This window comes from Aythya fuligula, chromosome 14 (genome assembly GCF_009819795.1).
Source record: "Aythya fuligula isolate bAytFul2 chromosome 14, bAytFul2.pri, whole genome shotgun sequence".
Taxonomy (NCBI): Eukaryota; Metazoa; Chordata; class Aves; order Anseriformes; family Anatidae; genus Aythya; species Aythya fuligula.
The window spans coordinates 12,628,220-12,644,550 of NC_045572.1; positions in this window are offsets into that span (position 1 = coordinate 12,628,220).

Sequence of the window (16,331 nt, forward strand, 5' to 3'; positions counted from 1 at the left end):
AAAAGAGGAAATGGAAAACACGACACTGGTAAAGTGAACTGAGCTGATAATCCCTTGTTTCATGATAACTTTAGGAAGAAGTGACTAGTTCCCCTGTACACATCAGTGTAAGTTCAGAACCACTCCACTGCCTCAGGAGCACGTTTGGAATTAGTCTGATGGTCAAGTCTCAAATCACATTCGCTGGGCACAGTCCAAAAGACCCTTCCAAAGGATCCAAGGACATTTGTGTGTTGACTTCAACAGCATTTGGACCAGACCCATTTTCTCACAAAGCAGAAGCAAGGATCTGGACCTCACATGGTGTGTGTGCTGGGAGCCCTGCCTGGCTGATCCACCAAGCTCAGCCCCCAGCCCACTTCACTCCAAACATCCATTTCCTGAAGACCACACACCGCAAATGCTACATGACTGATAAGCAAAGCTGACACCAGAAAAAAAAAAAAAAAAAAAAAAAAAAAAAGGAAAAAAAATTATTATTATAGCCTTGCTTATACTTGAAGTTTTCTCCTCTACATGAAACATTTCAAGGATATTTTACTGAATCTTCTCCATCAGAATTAAGGCCAGGTTTAGTTGTGTTATTTCTGTTGTTGGTCCAGCCTCGTTGCAGAGTTATCAGAGAGGTTGTCTAAAATACAACGTATCACACATGCTAATATTACATGTCCCATACACGGATCATACACAACTGGAAAAACAAACAAACAAACAAACAAACAAAACACATTAATTTAATTAGTGCAACTATAGACAACAAATTTCAGGTTTGCTGGTGCCTCAAACCTCAGACAAAGCAGAATTTTCAGAAATTTATAAATCCCATGGGATCCATTCTGCTCCTAGAATTCACGGTTTATCAATACCTATCACACCCCTGGTAAGCAAAGCGTGTCAGGCCCCTACGTTGCAGTGATAATTGGTGGGAATGTGTGGGTCTGTCTGAGGGGGGCTACCCTACCTCACTCACCAAAGGAGGCTTATTGCTATAGCAACAACTGCATCCTATGATTTGCTTGCTACAAACACCCGCAGAAAATATTCTGAAACGATCCACGCAAAGAACAACCGTTACCTTGACCCGGTGTGATTAATGTGTTCAGACCTGAATTATTTCTGCCACGGCTTAAGCATGCTGAATTCAGAGGACTCCAATGCAAGAGGAAAAAATCCCACTGCACTTCAGATTGAGGAGGGGAGCCTTTAGGCTGAGCTCTCACTAGCCTCTGTGCTGTGCCTGACTTTCCCCAGAGTAAGACATAGAAAACAGAGTTGCAGCTTGGCCAGGTTGGTTGGGAAAATTCATTCAGGCAGCCAAAAGTTACAGGGCTTTTCTGTTCAGGACTTGCTCATAGATCAAAACCATGCCTTCCTGATATTACTTCTGTTCTTACTTTTGCTTGCCAAGGGATTAGAAGTCACAGCAAGAAGATGCCATCCTTCTGTTCAGAAGGAAGAGGCGTTACGTTGCTCTCCTACTTAAAATTTAAAAAATTGGGTTACCAGTAACCTTGTCCCAGGGTGTGAGGTGACCCTGAAGCTTTGCCTGTGGCACCAGCAAGGGTTACTTCATTCCCCCATTTTCCTCTCTGTGTTATCACGCAGAAAGCAGCCAAACAGAAAAGCAGCCTGAAGCCAGAAATTAAGGTGTACCATAAAAGAGTTTGTCAAAGGATCTTAAGGAGAAAAATGAAAAGACATAACCCTTCCTTCTGTCTCTTTTAAATCTCTCGTGTGGTGTCCTAAAGCATGATCGATACTGAAATCCAAGGCTCTTGGGGATGCAAAGGACAGACACTGGCATCCCTGGTTCTGGCCTAAGTAGAAGCACCTTCCAGTGACCAGGAAATCTCCTTAAGAAGCAGCAGGTAATGGGGAACATGGCAGAATGCTGATGTCCCATGGAAGTTTCTCACACGTTACCCCTTACTCCACGTCTCTCCGTGTCACACCACTCAAGTAATGATGCCTCTGTCTCAGCTGAGCAAGTCAGAAAGTGTTTCCCAATTCGAGTTTGTGTATTTCTGAGAATTTATTTCTGAGGCAACTCTCAACAGTGAGGATAGATGCGATGGTAGTGACTATGTAGAAAGATTCACAACCAAACTGTACAAACTATTTCTGAATAAAGAACTGTCTTTATCCTCCCACCAAAAGTCTTTTTACTTTCAAACTCAATTTAAAAACAGAATTGCAACTTCAGCACAGAAACTAAAAATGTCTTACGGACTTGATTCCCTTCTATGCAATTAAACATTTCGCAAGAAAAGCAACTTTACATACTAAAGCCTGAACATTGTCAACTGCTGCAAGAAATTTCTCCCTTGCACCATTGCTATTTAAAACAGCATGGCACCAATTTGCGATATGAATGATCTATTGCAGTGAATCTGATTCAGTGCCTCGTAAAGGCAAATGCATCACTCTGACCCATCTGTTCTATGGACATAATCTTAATTGCAAACATAGGGTCACATCCCAATAAATCAGCAAGGCTGCAGTGAAGATGCCTGTGTTTATGCCAGCTGAACATTTACCCTGTGCTGCCTACAATCACTGTTCAACAGAATTTAGGGACAAAAAGAACAAGAAGATTGCTATGAACCCCTTTTTTTCTTACAATGACTCATTGTATTTATTGAACCTAAAGCTCTGCATGGGTAAAATCCAGGTCCTATTCCTACAAAAAGCAAAACTTCTATGGACCAGAACTTCATCACATGTGTATGGCATATCAAGGCACCAGAGATGTTTGGGGTGAAGGGCATGCCATGTAAACGCAGAGGAGAAATATATATCATGTCACAGAAGAAACAGAGTAATATCTGTTCCAGGCCTGCAGAGCACTGTGCAGAATCTGAGCATCTTTAGTCTCAAAATAAAGGTAAATGATTGGAAAGGATAGAAAGGAGAAAGCAGCTCCTTGTTTCCCTCTTCCCCAAATGGCACACACACAGATGATCTCATTAGCTCATCTGTGTAATTTACACTTCTAATATGGCAGGGGAATAAAACAAACATTCAGAAATAAGCAACAGGACGGGGATAGAAGAGGGGAAAACCTCAGAGCCCTCTCTTATCTAAGCTCCTTCTTTCCTTGCCAAATGTTATATTCCCTTCCTGGGAACCCCTCCAAGTTTGCGTCTCCAGATGCCACATTGCAGCAGGCTGCCTGGAATCCCTCCTACCCGCCTCCACATCACTCACGCTGAACAGGCAGGGCAAGCACAGGGCGGAGAAAGCACTTTATCCTTATTTATTTCCAGATGGAAAATTGAGGCATGCAAAGATCTAATAAAAAATAAAAAGTATTTAAATAGTAATAATAATTCAAACCATCTTGAAGACAGACTCTTCTTTTGGGAAAAAAATAAAAAAGGAAATACAAGTAATTTGTTTGGGTTGAAATTTGGAAAACTGGAAGAATACACACGTGTGCTGTGTCTCCTGGTGTTAGCCTAGGGTTCTGGCAGGTAAATTCCTTACTGGTAAAAGAGAAGACAAGTATGGGCACAAGGAAAATCCTAATTATGAACAAATGTAAGCATGATGATAAAACCCATGTGCGACTGAAGCTCAACAGGATTCACTTTTAACTGAATATTTGGGCATACGTTCGTTCTGGCTGTCAGCATTCACTTGAGCCAGGAATGTGCAATTGTAGGCATTTCTCAGAACACCTCACTTACAGCTTCAGGTAAAGGAATTTCCTCCTGGAAGCACCTGCCTGTCCATGCAGGCTTAAGCAGAGACCTAAAGGCTGGTGCCCCTTCTCCCCAGGGGCAAGAGCAGCACCACTAGGGTGTCACCCTGCCTCTTTCTCTTCCTAATTGATGGAGGAATCCCCCAGTGACTCTAGCTCAGTTTGGGTCCTGAATGTAGATAGGAGGAAGCCAAGCCTAGGAGCTGGTAGCTTGCTGGAAGCAAAGTAATGGGATCCATGGTTACCAAGGAAACATGTTGATCTTTAGTATTTTTGACACTGAAAAAATGCACCTGCTTTAAATACAGATAAATCTGGTTGAAGAAGAAAATGTAACTGGGCCTAATTAGAGAAGCCAACCTGCATAACATGAGGCTTACTCAATTCACAGCCTCCTTTCATCCTCTTCCTACGTATCTCTAAAGACCACTGCTATCCCATCCACGTCTCCCTACCTAATTTTCATTTTAAAATGTGCTTTAATGACTGCAAGTAGGTCTGTGGTCCAGAAATAGAAGTCTCAAAGCACAAAGGGCATTATGTTCCCATCCACCTCGCAGGGCAGGCTGGAGCGAAGTCCAAACCCAAATTGCCCAAGTATTAGAAGAGACCTCTATGCAGTATTTCATTCCAATTGCCTTTTGGACACAATTTTACAATACCCAGCTGGCCTCCAGTCCCAGTCAGAACTACTATTGTACCTGATTCTATCCACCCCTCTCTATTTTTCTCTCCCTTCTCCTTTCCCTGCATGAAGAACATTTGGTAAAAATTTATTGTGGGTGGGATTTTGAGGCACGCATCCCATTAAATTTAATGGGAACTGAGCATCTAAATCCCTTAGGCAGCTTGAAAATTTCAGCCTCTATTACTAATGCTCTTCTCATTATAACAAGATTTGTACATGACAGCTCGAGAGCCCTGACTCCACTATTAGTGATGTGGTTCCGTATCGTGCCGCTCACGGCACCCGGTGTAGGCTGCCGTGCTCAGAGCTCAGCCTGCCACAAGCTCTGCAGCTAACGCCAGACCAGAAAGCAGCCGGTAATTTCATTAGGAGCAGTGAACTTTCTCATCGAGGGATTTCCACAAAAGAAAGATAATGCCAAGGAAATCTGCCTTTGTAGTGATTCTTTTTTTTTTTTTTTTTTTTTTTTTTTTGAGAAGCATTTAATTTTAATTGTAATCATCAGCATCTGACGTGCAGTGCACAGCAGAAGGGATGTGGCTGTGTTGCACAGCTGCAGCACGATATCAAAAGGAAGAGTTTTTCAAGGGTTTTCGTAGACTTTGCTGTCAGAATTTCCAGATTCCACCACATTAAATTTTTCATCAGCATTCTGCTAATTTACTGAAATTATAATTTACTGAGAGGGCATGACTGCAAAGAGAATGGCTTTTTAAAATTTCAGGCACATCCTGCAGGTTTTCACCGGTAAGGTATTTAACCATGTTGGTGTTAATCACACCTGACAGAGCAACCGTCTTCATTCACATCAGAGATTTTCCTGTCTCTTCTTATGCCACTCTGGCCCAACTGTGCTGTGGGAGCAAAGGGACCTCTGGGAAACCTGGGGAAAAGCGGAGATTGGTAGGACTTTCATGATAAAACCCTATATTCCAGTTGCTGAGCACTTTATTTTTTCCGCCGTTGTTCTTTTAGGGGGTCACATGCACCTACTTCCATCTCCCAGGGTGCTACATGAGACTGGGCTTTGGACCTCAACCTTCAGATCTGTAAAGATGTGCTGGTGGCTCCCCTTACTTGAAGGCCCAATTCTCAGAGGAGTCAGCGAAGTTCAGACACTTAAAAAACTTGAGACATCTGAGCCCATATTCACAGTCTGAGGACAGATTTTGTAATCAACTCTTTCTTTCTTTACCCATTACTGCTACAGCTGAGATTGGAGCTGAGGGCTTCAGAGTCTCTTTGTGCTGTTATGAAATTATTGGAATAAATTGGATCAGGACCTTTGGCCATGTTCCTATCTAGCGGCAGTGGTTACGACAAAGGGCTGGGAGCCTTCTTTACTGGATTTTATTCACTGCTTTGATGCCAGCTTGCCTCCTCTACCCAGATATGCAGTGCACAGCCCTACGTTGCTTTCTGTGCAGTTTTAATAGCTGTTCTCACAGTTCTGGAATGCAGGAATTGGCACCCTTGCACAGGCAAAAATAGTGTCTAAAGATTAAGTGATCTCTGCATCTGCCTCCTCAACTTACCTACCTTATGGGGAAAAAACAAAAAAAAACAAAAAAAAAAAAAAAAGGGAAATTATGTCTCTGTCTCCTCCTGTCACCTCCATGCTTCAGCTGCAGATTTAGGCAGTGAGCTTCCTGGGCTGTCTGCACACAGGACAAAAATACGCAGTGCTTTTCATGTAAACCTTAATCATCTTCCCCTGAGCTTGGGGACATACCTTACTTTGGATCTATTTTTTGTTTTTTTTTTTTCTAAGAAAGCTTATTAGGCCATCCCCAAATGCTCTATCACTCCACTGCTCCCAGGCAAGAGAGGAGCTATCCTCTATGGATGGCAAAACCTTTTTCATGGTCTTCAAGAGGTTTCAGAAAGGAGCAGGCAGGTCTGCCACACTGCTGCGGTGTGTCTGACTCACACGGTAAGGTCGGAGGAAGGCTAGGAGAACTGAAAACATTTAGGCACTTAGTATTGTACCTCGGCCTTGTCCCAGGGTTGTTGGCCATAGTCACCCTTCTGTGACTCATAGAGGGACACCCCATACCCACAGGGATCTCTGGAGGTCTCAGCTGCATTGGTCAGGACCTGTGGTTCTCACTACAGGGTCCCGATCTGTGCTGCGTTGACTGACACAGAATTACCAGACAAGGGTAACAAAGAGCATCTAGATGTTGTTGCCATGCAAGAAAACTCATAATTTTAAACAAATCAGGTTGGTATGGATTAGGTTGTTTGAATGGAAACACACAACGAGTTCACAGTTCAAGGTTGAACAAACCTTTCAACTTTGTTTTTTTCAGATGAGAAAATCCCTGCTTAAATCTTTGACTTTAACTAGGCAGGTGATTATTTTTAACTGCAGCTAACATACAATGTTCATTTCGGCAGAACCATCCATGGACTTCAGATGGGAACTTTGTTTCCAATAAACAATAAATGGCTCTCTGACTACATTAATATTAGACTCTCACTTGTTAGATAAGGCTGATAAATAGGCTCTTCTATGCCAGCAAGCGACAATCTCTGCCAGTACTGTCTGGCTTAAAATATGGGGACTGGTCTTCATCACGAAATATATAAGCACTGGGCTGAGGAAAGGAGCACAGAGAAAATGGTAAGGTTAAAAGTAAAGTGATAAAGAGGGTGCACGAAGATGCTGAAGGCTTTTCAGGTGCACATCTAGGTACAACAAGACTTTTTGAGAGTGCAGTAGTCTGGGATCCTGTGCCAATGCATTGCACAGAACTGAGAAGCATTTTAGGAGACTTATTAAGCAAGAGCATATGGATCTGCAGCTGGGTATTTCCACTGGTGTTGAGATCCAGGTAGTATCTTGAGAAAACTCAAAGTCCTTGGATGCAAAACTCCTTTCGGGCTGGTAGCACAGCAGCAGATCATCCAAAGCAGCTTTCTGTCTAAAACCCCTTCTTGTTTTAGCAGCTTGAAGGAAAGTCAGAATCTTCTCCATGATGGGTACATGGCTTCACAGATTGCATGACAAAATTCCAAGTAATTAAAGAGCTGATAAAAATGGTGTTAAAGGAGTCAGTATTTCTTCGGGACACTTCAGATAAGCCAATCATTGCATCTTCAGAACAATAATTGTCTTTTCTTTGAAGAGAGAGATGAAAAACAAGATGAGTCGCTGTTATATGTGATATGATATGAACAGAAATCTGTACGATGTTATTAGAGATATGAATGATACCAGAGTTGTGGTTACAGGAAGGCTTTAGTAATAGGAAGGCTTTAATGTTTCTGATAGAGATCGGAAAACAAATGCAACTTATTACAGTGGGCCTCAAATACTCGACTGTGGTTACCAACACATTTCTTTGCAACACGGGCTCTGAGTAAACAAAATGCTTAATACTGGGCTTTAGGGAGCAATAAAGTCAGATAGGAATCTTCCTTGTAACAAATAATTTGGTTATAAGTGAATCAACATGAGCTGATTTTCTTCAAATTAAAACCAAAGTTAAAGTCTGTAAGTAATGTTTTTCGAAAAAGGAAAATTGAACATTTAAGAGCACCAGTTAGTGAAATTATCTGAAATGCAGATCTTAGTGACCAGACTGCAGCAGAAGAACTGAATATGTAAATTACAGATTCAGCCATCTGATACACAAAATAATAATTCTCATCTTCCCAGAACTGCGGGCAACACTTCTAGATTTAGCTTGAGCATATGATGAAAGTTTACAAAGCAGAGAGAAAAAGTCCAACAAAGAACCACAAGAATAACCAAAGTCCTTAAAAAGCATGAGAGAAGCATAAGGATAAGTCTCAAGGGGCTTAAATAAAAGCAAAGGAGATTTTAGTTAGAGATTAAGGGAAACTCTCTAGCATGAAACTAGTGAAATGCTGGGCTAAACTCCTAGGTGATGGAAATCCCCACGCAGGAAGTTTTGAAGAACAGATCAGACAGACAGCCACTAGGAGCAGTTAATTACATGTTCACCTCCTTTGAGGCAGAGAGATGGATTAGATGATCTCCCAGGGTCCCTTCTGCTCTTTTAATTCCTATTTTGTCTATGTATCATCTCCTGTTTTTACACCTCTTTAATGAAGCAGAGGAAGGAGAAGGTACGAGGGAATATTTCAGTTGCTTAGCCATCAGAAAGAAGGATTCAGTAAGTAGAGGGAAGTGGAGGGTGAAGTCCAGAGGAAAATTAACTAATGACTGAGATCTTTGATAGGAGAAAAAATACTCTGCACCCTATCCTGATGGTCCTTAAAATTTCTCCTGAGCTGAGTCACTGCTTGCCCATGTCTGAGGAAAGGAGTGCACAGCCTATATGCAAATAGGAGCTGGTTGGAGTCACAGTACACATAAAAAAACCCTTATGTTTTAGGGTTTTCTGTCCTTCAGCTCTTTACATTTTTCTCTGGTTCTTAAAGCCTGATAGCTTCCCTGTTGTACTCCACACAAGAATTGTTCCTCATGAAGAAAAAAAAAAAAAAAAAAAAAAAAAAAAAAAAAAAAAAACATAGGGCAGTTGGTATAATCTACTAATCTACTTTCTTACAATTACTAATTACCATGGTGAGGGTAGTGCACTTCCAAGGCAGTTTCTGGCTGTAGTAGACTAATTCACTCACATCACACTATTATTGGGCCTTAAATCTCTGTTTCTCAGGCTGTTTGTTAAAAATAAAATGCTTCAGCATAAAAGGGAGTGAAACAACTGGGATGATTCAACCCACTCAGGGTGCTATATATTTCTTCTCTTCACTTTCAGTACCTCTGAATTGTAGTTCCCAGAGCAACCGAGCCTCAGTCTTCAACCACGATTTACATCTGCCAGGGAAAGGGATAAGAAGAGCTTTACACTGATTTGTGTGTTCAGTAATCCTTATTCCACAGCTGCTTGTTTCCACAAGAGGGCAGAGGATGAAGTTTGCGATGTGTCGACTCCTACAGCATTATATATGACTGCACAGCAACTGTTTGCCATAAAGCAGTGGCAGCCATGCATTATTCCCCTATATCACCACAGTATTCTTTACCTACAGGGTTGTTATGATGTACAGCATCTTGGATCACTTCTCTGGCTGATGTGCTGTGTATTGCAGCCCCAGCATAGCACTTGCAACATGGCCTTGTGCAATTTGACTCTCTGCAGCACAATTTGAGGTCCAGACTACCCAGAAAGCAAACACCAGGCAGTGAAATACTTCTAAGAGTTTTGTGCAGAGATCAGTTCCTCTCTCCCTGCCCAACAGTACATGGTACATACAGAAGGGTATGAGCCAATGGATGGATTTTATTATTAAATGCTTTCTTACTTGTTCCTCTAGAATAAATAAAAACAAAATGTAAGCAATCCTATTTTCAGCTAGAGAAAAAGCTGCTGTCATGCTGGCATAGAGTATAATGGAATACAGTAGCACTGTATTTCATTATGATTCTGTTTGTTTTCATGTTAGTTGCTAGGGATTCAACAGCTTAACGTGAATTCTAAAATAAGATTAGTATTCCAAATAAAATACTTTTGAAATATGTGTATTTCCCATTTCATTCTAATGAGCTTCAGTAAATGCATGGTACTGCTTGTGGGCCTAATCTGAATTCAGGAGGGACGCAGTTAGATACAGCTATTTGGGACCAGTGTGGAAGTATTTGGGCAAATTAAAGCAAGAGGGCCAGGCCTTCTGGTCTGCTTTGCAATGGGCTCCACAGTCATCCAAGCCACAGCATCGGAGGCCTGGTGGAAGACAGACAGCACAGCCACTCATTTTCCAGCAGCTTTCAGCTTTTGTGGGACGGGCGTTTGCACATGATGCTTGGGACACGGAGAGCAAAATGGGGGGAATGTTTCCCCACGACCTGCTCAGGTAACACTGAGTAGGAAGGCACAATGCATCTGATTTCACTGTAACCACTCAACTCAATAGGGTTTAAATAGCCTTTTTAAAAAAAAAATAAAAATCGTGTGTGCTCTGGAGCAATGACCACTCCTTCATCTGAACAGCCCCAGCTGCTCTGACACTCCTCTTACTTCATTCATGTGAATTACCACAACAACTCATCGGGCCACTTAATTTGCCTTTTTCTATCTTGACATTTGTCTTATTGGTCAATCATCCTCTTGGGTCAGCGAGCCTGGAAACAGCCAAAAAACTGGGCTTAGGCACAACTGAGAAGTCAGTACCGAACAAAGCAAGTTTGTCTGGTCCTTTCTAGAATTTTAGAGCACTGACACTGCTTTTTGGCAATGCAGACAAGAAAGTGGCACAGCACAAACCCACTGCTAAGAAAATGGCTACCCAAAAGGAAAAAAAAAAAAAAAAAGAGAGAGAGAGAGAGACAGAAAGGGTAAGTTGTATTACAGGATACTTTCGGTTCAAGCTGAAGACTACTTCTACCTCCAGACCATGGCTGCACGAGGAGAGCCCGAACTTGCTTCCTCGCAGGCAGCCTGCAACAGCACAGCCCAGGAGGGAGCCTCCTCTGTCCTGCTGGGAAGGCTGCGTGTTGCTGGGGCAGCTTCTCAGCAGATGCTGCACCCAGGGAGCCCTGTGCTGCCCCACCAGCTGCTGTGCACACAGCTGGCAGCTTCCAAAATCCTCCTGGCTTCCTGCAACCACATTCACACTGCGAGGAGCCAGCGCCGCTGCATCGCAGCGCCTGGGAGCAGCACTGAGCACATGCACAATAAGTACCTGTAGGAGCAAAGGGCTGAGATCCCATCCCTGCCCAGGTGAGATGCAGACAGCCTGTCCCCTGATGGGAGACACCCCCATGTCACGTAGCCACACACAGACTAGCAAACCCTCAGACCCATTCCCTGGTTCCCTCTCATAACCTGGCCAGTGGCCCCTCATGTGGGGATTATGCTGGAGGTGAGGGATGATGATGCCAGCACTCATCCCACCAGCCCCACAAACAGTAAAAGTTATTTACCCTGCTGCGACCCAGCTATGATGCTCTCCTCTCGGCAGGGCCAGAGCTTCCCACAAAGTACAAAAGCAACCAGGAGAATGAATAAGCCCTGAAGCTTGTGGGAAAGAGTTGTCCTTCACATGGCTTGGCAGAGCTAGCACCTGAGGGTCTCACCTCTCCTCCCACACTGCGCAATGTCACTTCTTTGCTGAGCAGTAAGAAAAACCTTTCAAAATTCAGCCCATAGTGGGACCACCCATGGTAAGAAAAATGAGTAATGCCCAGAGTTATGAAGTAGCCATGACTTTCTGACAATCTTACTCCCAGGGGACCCTTTTTGTATTCCTCTGCTGTTTTCTTTTTCTCTCCTCATTTATTAAGCCTGTATAAAATGCTTACCAAGTGGACTGCAGGTTCAGAGCTGAAGGATGATGTATTTCTAGCTAACGGCCTTTTTAAAGAACTAACTAGAAAAGAGGCGGTAGCATTAAACAGCAAGATAGCTCTGTAATTAGTGGGAGTCGTATGGGAACAGAAGACTGATATACTGGGGCCAGGAAAGTGCTGGAAAGAGAGCAAGTGAGGAAGAGAATATGCAGAGGAGAAAGAAAAATAGCATGGAGGTTGGTGGGTGCAGAAGAAAAAGATCTAGATAGACCCCAGCGATGTGCATTATCGAGGAAGCAGACTGGAGGAAGATGACGCGAGCTGTCTGCGGTGGCATGCCTGCGAGCAGTGAGCGAGAAGAGAAAGGGCCAGACCAGCTGTGACTCCTGCAAACAGGGCACATCCATCAAGCAGCAAGCATATCTAGTGCCCTCCCGTAATTCAGTTAGTCACTCGATCCCTTACATGAGGGAACAATAAATTGGAATGCCTTATCACTGAGCGTAGGAGAGAGCAGAAAATATTGTGACATGAACTCCATTAGCTACTTCCACCACCAGGATGAGAAATCCAGACATTTCATTCCTGTGTGTGGTTCCTGGGCTGCTTAGGTGTTAACTCAAGTGAGCTTCAGTAGGATGACTGTTACATAGATATAAAAATGTAAATTCACAAGTCTGAGTCCTCGTATAAATGAGAACTTTGATCCATATATTGTAGACAGAGGAAGCAGCACCCATAACATCACTGTGGCTCTCCACACCCACTGACAGTCCTCCAGCAAAATGGCACACAAGTGTTCTCCTACGCCTCACAAAATAATATCTGCCCCAAACATTACTGCGCATTTGTAACTGTGTTGGACCTATATAGAACCCATAAGCAAAGCAGCCTGGCCACGATAAATAATTATGTCAGCTCGTGATCTTGTCTGGCTCTTTGGCCACACTATGCAATGGGCAATGTTTAATTACAATTAAATTGACTAATCCTACAGTACTGAAAAACAAATTAGAAACTTGTCTAGATTACTGTAGATATGCACCCAGACATGAGATAATTAGGCTGCTGGAAGGCACCCTGCCACACATTTCAAACTGTTCTGCCACTCTTCCCTCGTCACCCAAGGACATGCAGACATAAATGCTGAGACTTGCATCCCTTTTGAAATGGCCTTATGCAAGGTGTTACGCATGGCATGTTGAAAAAAAGCAGGTGCAAACAAGTTCTCGGTATGAGAAGTTATTAAAATAAATGCTGAGAGAGAAAATAAATGCATTTTATAAGGAGAAACCATAATTTAACACAGCAATTTATTAACTGAACCTACAGAATGGCTCTGATTGATCCAACAACAGAGTGTCAATACTCTGCTATTCAGTGCAGTAACAATTATGTTTCCCTCTGCTTTAGCCTACCTTGCACTTAATGTAGACTCACAGATTCTGGGGAAAAGTGAGTTCAAATTATTTTGATTTTTATTTTCTGGTCATATTTTAAAATTTTTTCCTACGGTGAATTTGCTTGTTGAAAAACATTGACTTGAGCGGCTAAAAATATTTTCTCGGAAGGGACTTCTTTCAGAAACTGAATGGTTGATTGTTATAAATTGCTATCTAATGTCTTCAGGGTGTTTATATCTACAAAGCCAAGACCTAATCTGCCTTTTCACAGATTTTTTTTCAAGTTAAGCATTAAAAAGAATTAACTAGAAACTTGGGAATAGTTATAGTTTATCACTATTTTTTTCCTAGGGAGCTGTCAGAAGAGTAAAACATTTTCATTCATGCCATTTTCCTCTTTAATATTCCCCAAAAGCTCTGAAATAAACAACAAGTTTCACCTTCTCTCTCTTTCTTATTTTTGTTTTGTTTTGATGGATTATAGAACTTCTAAGCACCTCTGAGGAAGTAAACTTTTACATGTATTCGATGGAAAGCATGGACAGGAGGAGGAAGGGGAGCAGAACTTCTATCATGTGGCTGGTTCTAACTGTCCACTCTTCAGTCTCCCACATTATCTACAGACTTCTTCAACATAATTTAACCTTGGCATAACTTTACTGGCATTATATCAGGGATTGTATTCATCCCAGCTGTGCAATACTAAAGTGCATATTAACTCTCTTAGACAGATTTGGTACAAGATAGATATACTCTTATTATACTGACATATACCCAAAATTACTCCCCGTGCTTTGGGACAGAATGCATTATTCAAGCAAAAGGCATTTCAGAATGTCACTTCATGTGGAAACAACCTATTTTAGACAGAACAAGCAAAACTTTCTGGTTCCCATTATCATGTAAGCCACTACTAAGTTTCAACACTGGAGGATAATTACTAGTGTATGAGCTTTGGTACCTGGTATTTTGCAGATGTAGTCCAGCCCTTCCCAGATTTTATGAGCTGTTATTCCAAATCAAAACCCAGGTATGCATGAACGCCGAAAGCCTCCAAGTCCATGCTCAGTTTGAACAAGAACCTGTATGTTCAACATTTGAACATTTGTTTACCTGCTGAATTAGTACCAAGCTTGAAGAGCTCTGTGGAAAATTTAAGCAAAACCTTTTGATGTAGTAGTTTTGTACTTCTCGATCTAGTCTCAGCTTATGCCAGAGCAGGGACTGTGGACTGCTGGACAATTCAGAACCACGGCTGCAAGTGCTTCATCCTAGCCTGGTCCTAAAGCATGGCCAGTGCTCATGCAGCCAGAAAAGTTCCTCTGGCAAAACTGCTTTGGCTGCTTCCAGCTCAAACTCTTAACCTTGAGAAACAGCATAAACAGCATCTGTGCTGCTCTGTCTTGAGATGTGTTAGGAATGAGGAAGAATTAAGTAATTCTTGGAGCTAGAAAAGATTCAGTGCTTTATTCCTTTACATCCACTCCCTGAAGAGTTACAGCAAGTGTCCAAGCTTTGGTTTGTTTTATTGCTCAGCTGTGGTCTGGTGAGATGCTTTTAGTACAGTGCTGCTCCACCATCTCCTCAGACCTTGCTAGCATGAGGCTTTTAATGACAGAGCCTGTGCTGCATTTTCCTCTTGGCTTTGTCTGTGTATTGGTTTATGCACCTGCTGCTAAGGCCTTGTTCTTTTGCTGGAGACATCCTTGACTTTGAAGGGTAAGAAAAACACCCCTGCTACAAAGGACACCAGAGAAATCCACAGTGCTTTTCTGGTGCTTTGGTCGGTAGAACTGACCTAGATATCACATACAACAGCAGGAGAAAAATGCAAATACCTCTCCCTCTATATGAAATTATTCAACACAACAGAAAACAAAGGGATCTGAAAGGTGAGGGATGATTTATAAGGGCAGATGTGGGAATATTCTTTCCACTTCCCCAGCTGTGGATTTCTGATGTGCACAGCTGTGTCCTCTTTTTCACTGTTTGAACTGCTGTCTCTACAGCACAGGTCCCCTGACTTCTTTTTCCTCCTAAAATCTTTGCTTCAGCTTGATATTTCTTATTAGGCTTCCCCCAGAGATATATGTGGTTTTTAAGATATTAAAATAAAGAAAGACAACCTAAAAGAGGCCATGTATCTGTGCATAGGCACATGTGTGTGGCAAAGCCTGTCTCAAAAATAGTCTTCCCTTTCCCCCTTTGTGTTTTTTTTTAAATGTTTGCATAGGAAAAAAAAAAAAATCCCTTTCCAATTTCAGAGGCCTACAGCTTTGAACAAATGTAGTAATTACACTTCTCAAAAGCAGATAAGTGACAGGTGAAAAAAATTAAACTCACTTAGGCGAGGCAGGTTTAGAATATCTGTAATGAACTGAAATTACTGCAGTGAGTCCCCCTTTTGGTTTGAAAGCCCAGAAATCATAATCATTTGAGCTTTTCCTGCATTTCTTCAACACATTGCAATTAAGCTGCAATTTGTGGTGTCTCTCAAGTCAGCTAGGTTTTTCACTTATACGTTTGCTAAAAGGATGTAGCCAGTGCTGTACGCTTGGTCAGCCAGACAGATCATTCACAGCTTTGCACCATTGGCTCTAATCAGCTGGAAACAAACAACAACAACAAAAAAAACATCGGGAACATGCAGGCTACTCTGGTTTTCTCTCCAGAGGCCAGCACAAATATATCAAGGATCAATATATCTAGGATAAAACCTTTGCAATGCTTTTAAGCAGTTCAAGTTGATGCACAAAAAATATAGTCTTTTATTTCCGAGCCACTGCTGGGACAATTACAGCAGCTCTAAGCAACTATTTCAACCACCCCCATCCACGCCAGCTCTGCAGGAACTATTTCCAGTCTGCACAGACAGCGTGACCAGACGGGACCACAACACCTCAACCAGTGGGCACAAAGGATGCGGAAAAGGTCTTTACACTCTACTGTGAACCCCTTCAAATGCAGGCCCACAGGGACCCAGGCTGTGACTGTGCACAACCTGTAAGACTCTGAGCAAGAGATGTCGTGTGGGAGTGGGGTAGGTATGGCTGTCTGAACATGAGCCAGAAGCCAGGCCTTGCTCTGATAAAAGAAGAAAAGCGGTTGCTATATCAATTTCCTCCTGGTCTTTTTTAATTGTGACTCACTGAAAATAAACATGGTGAAGCACTTTAAAATAACCTTTAATTATCCCTCAAGCATTTCTATTGCACAGTTTAGCCAAGGCACTGTGATTCTGCCCATTTTGCT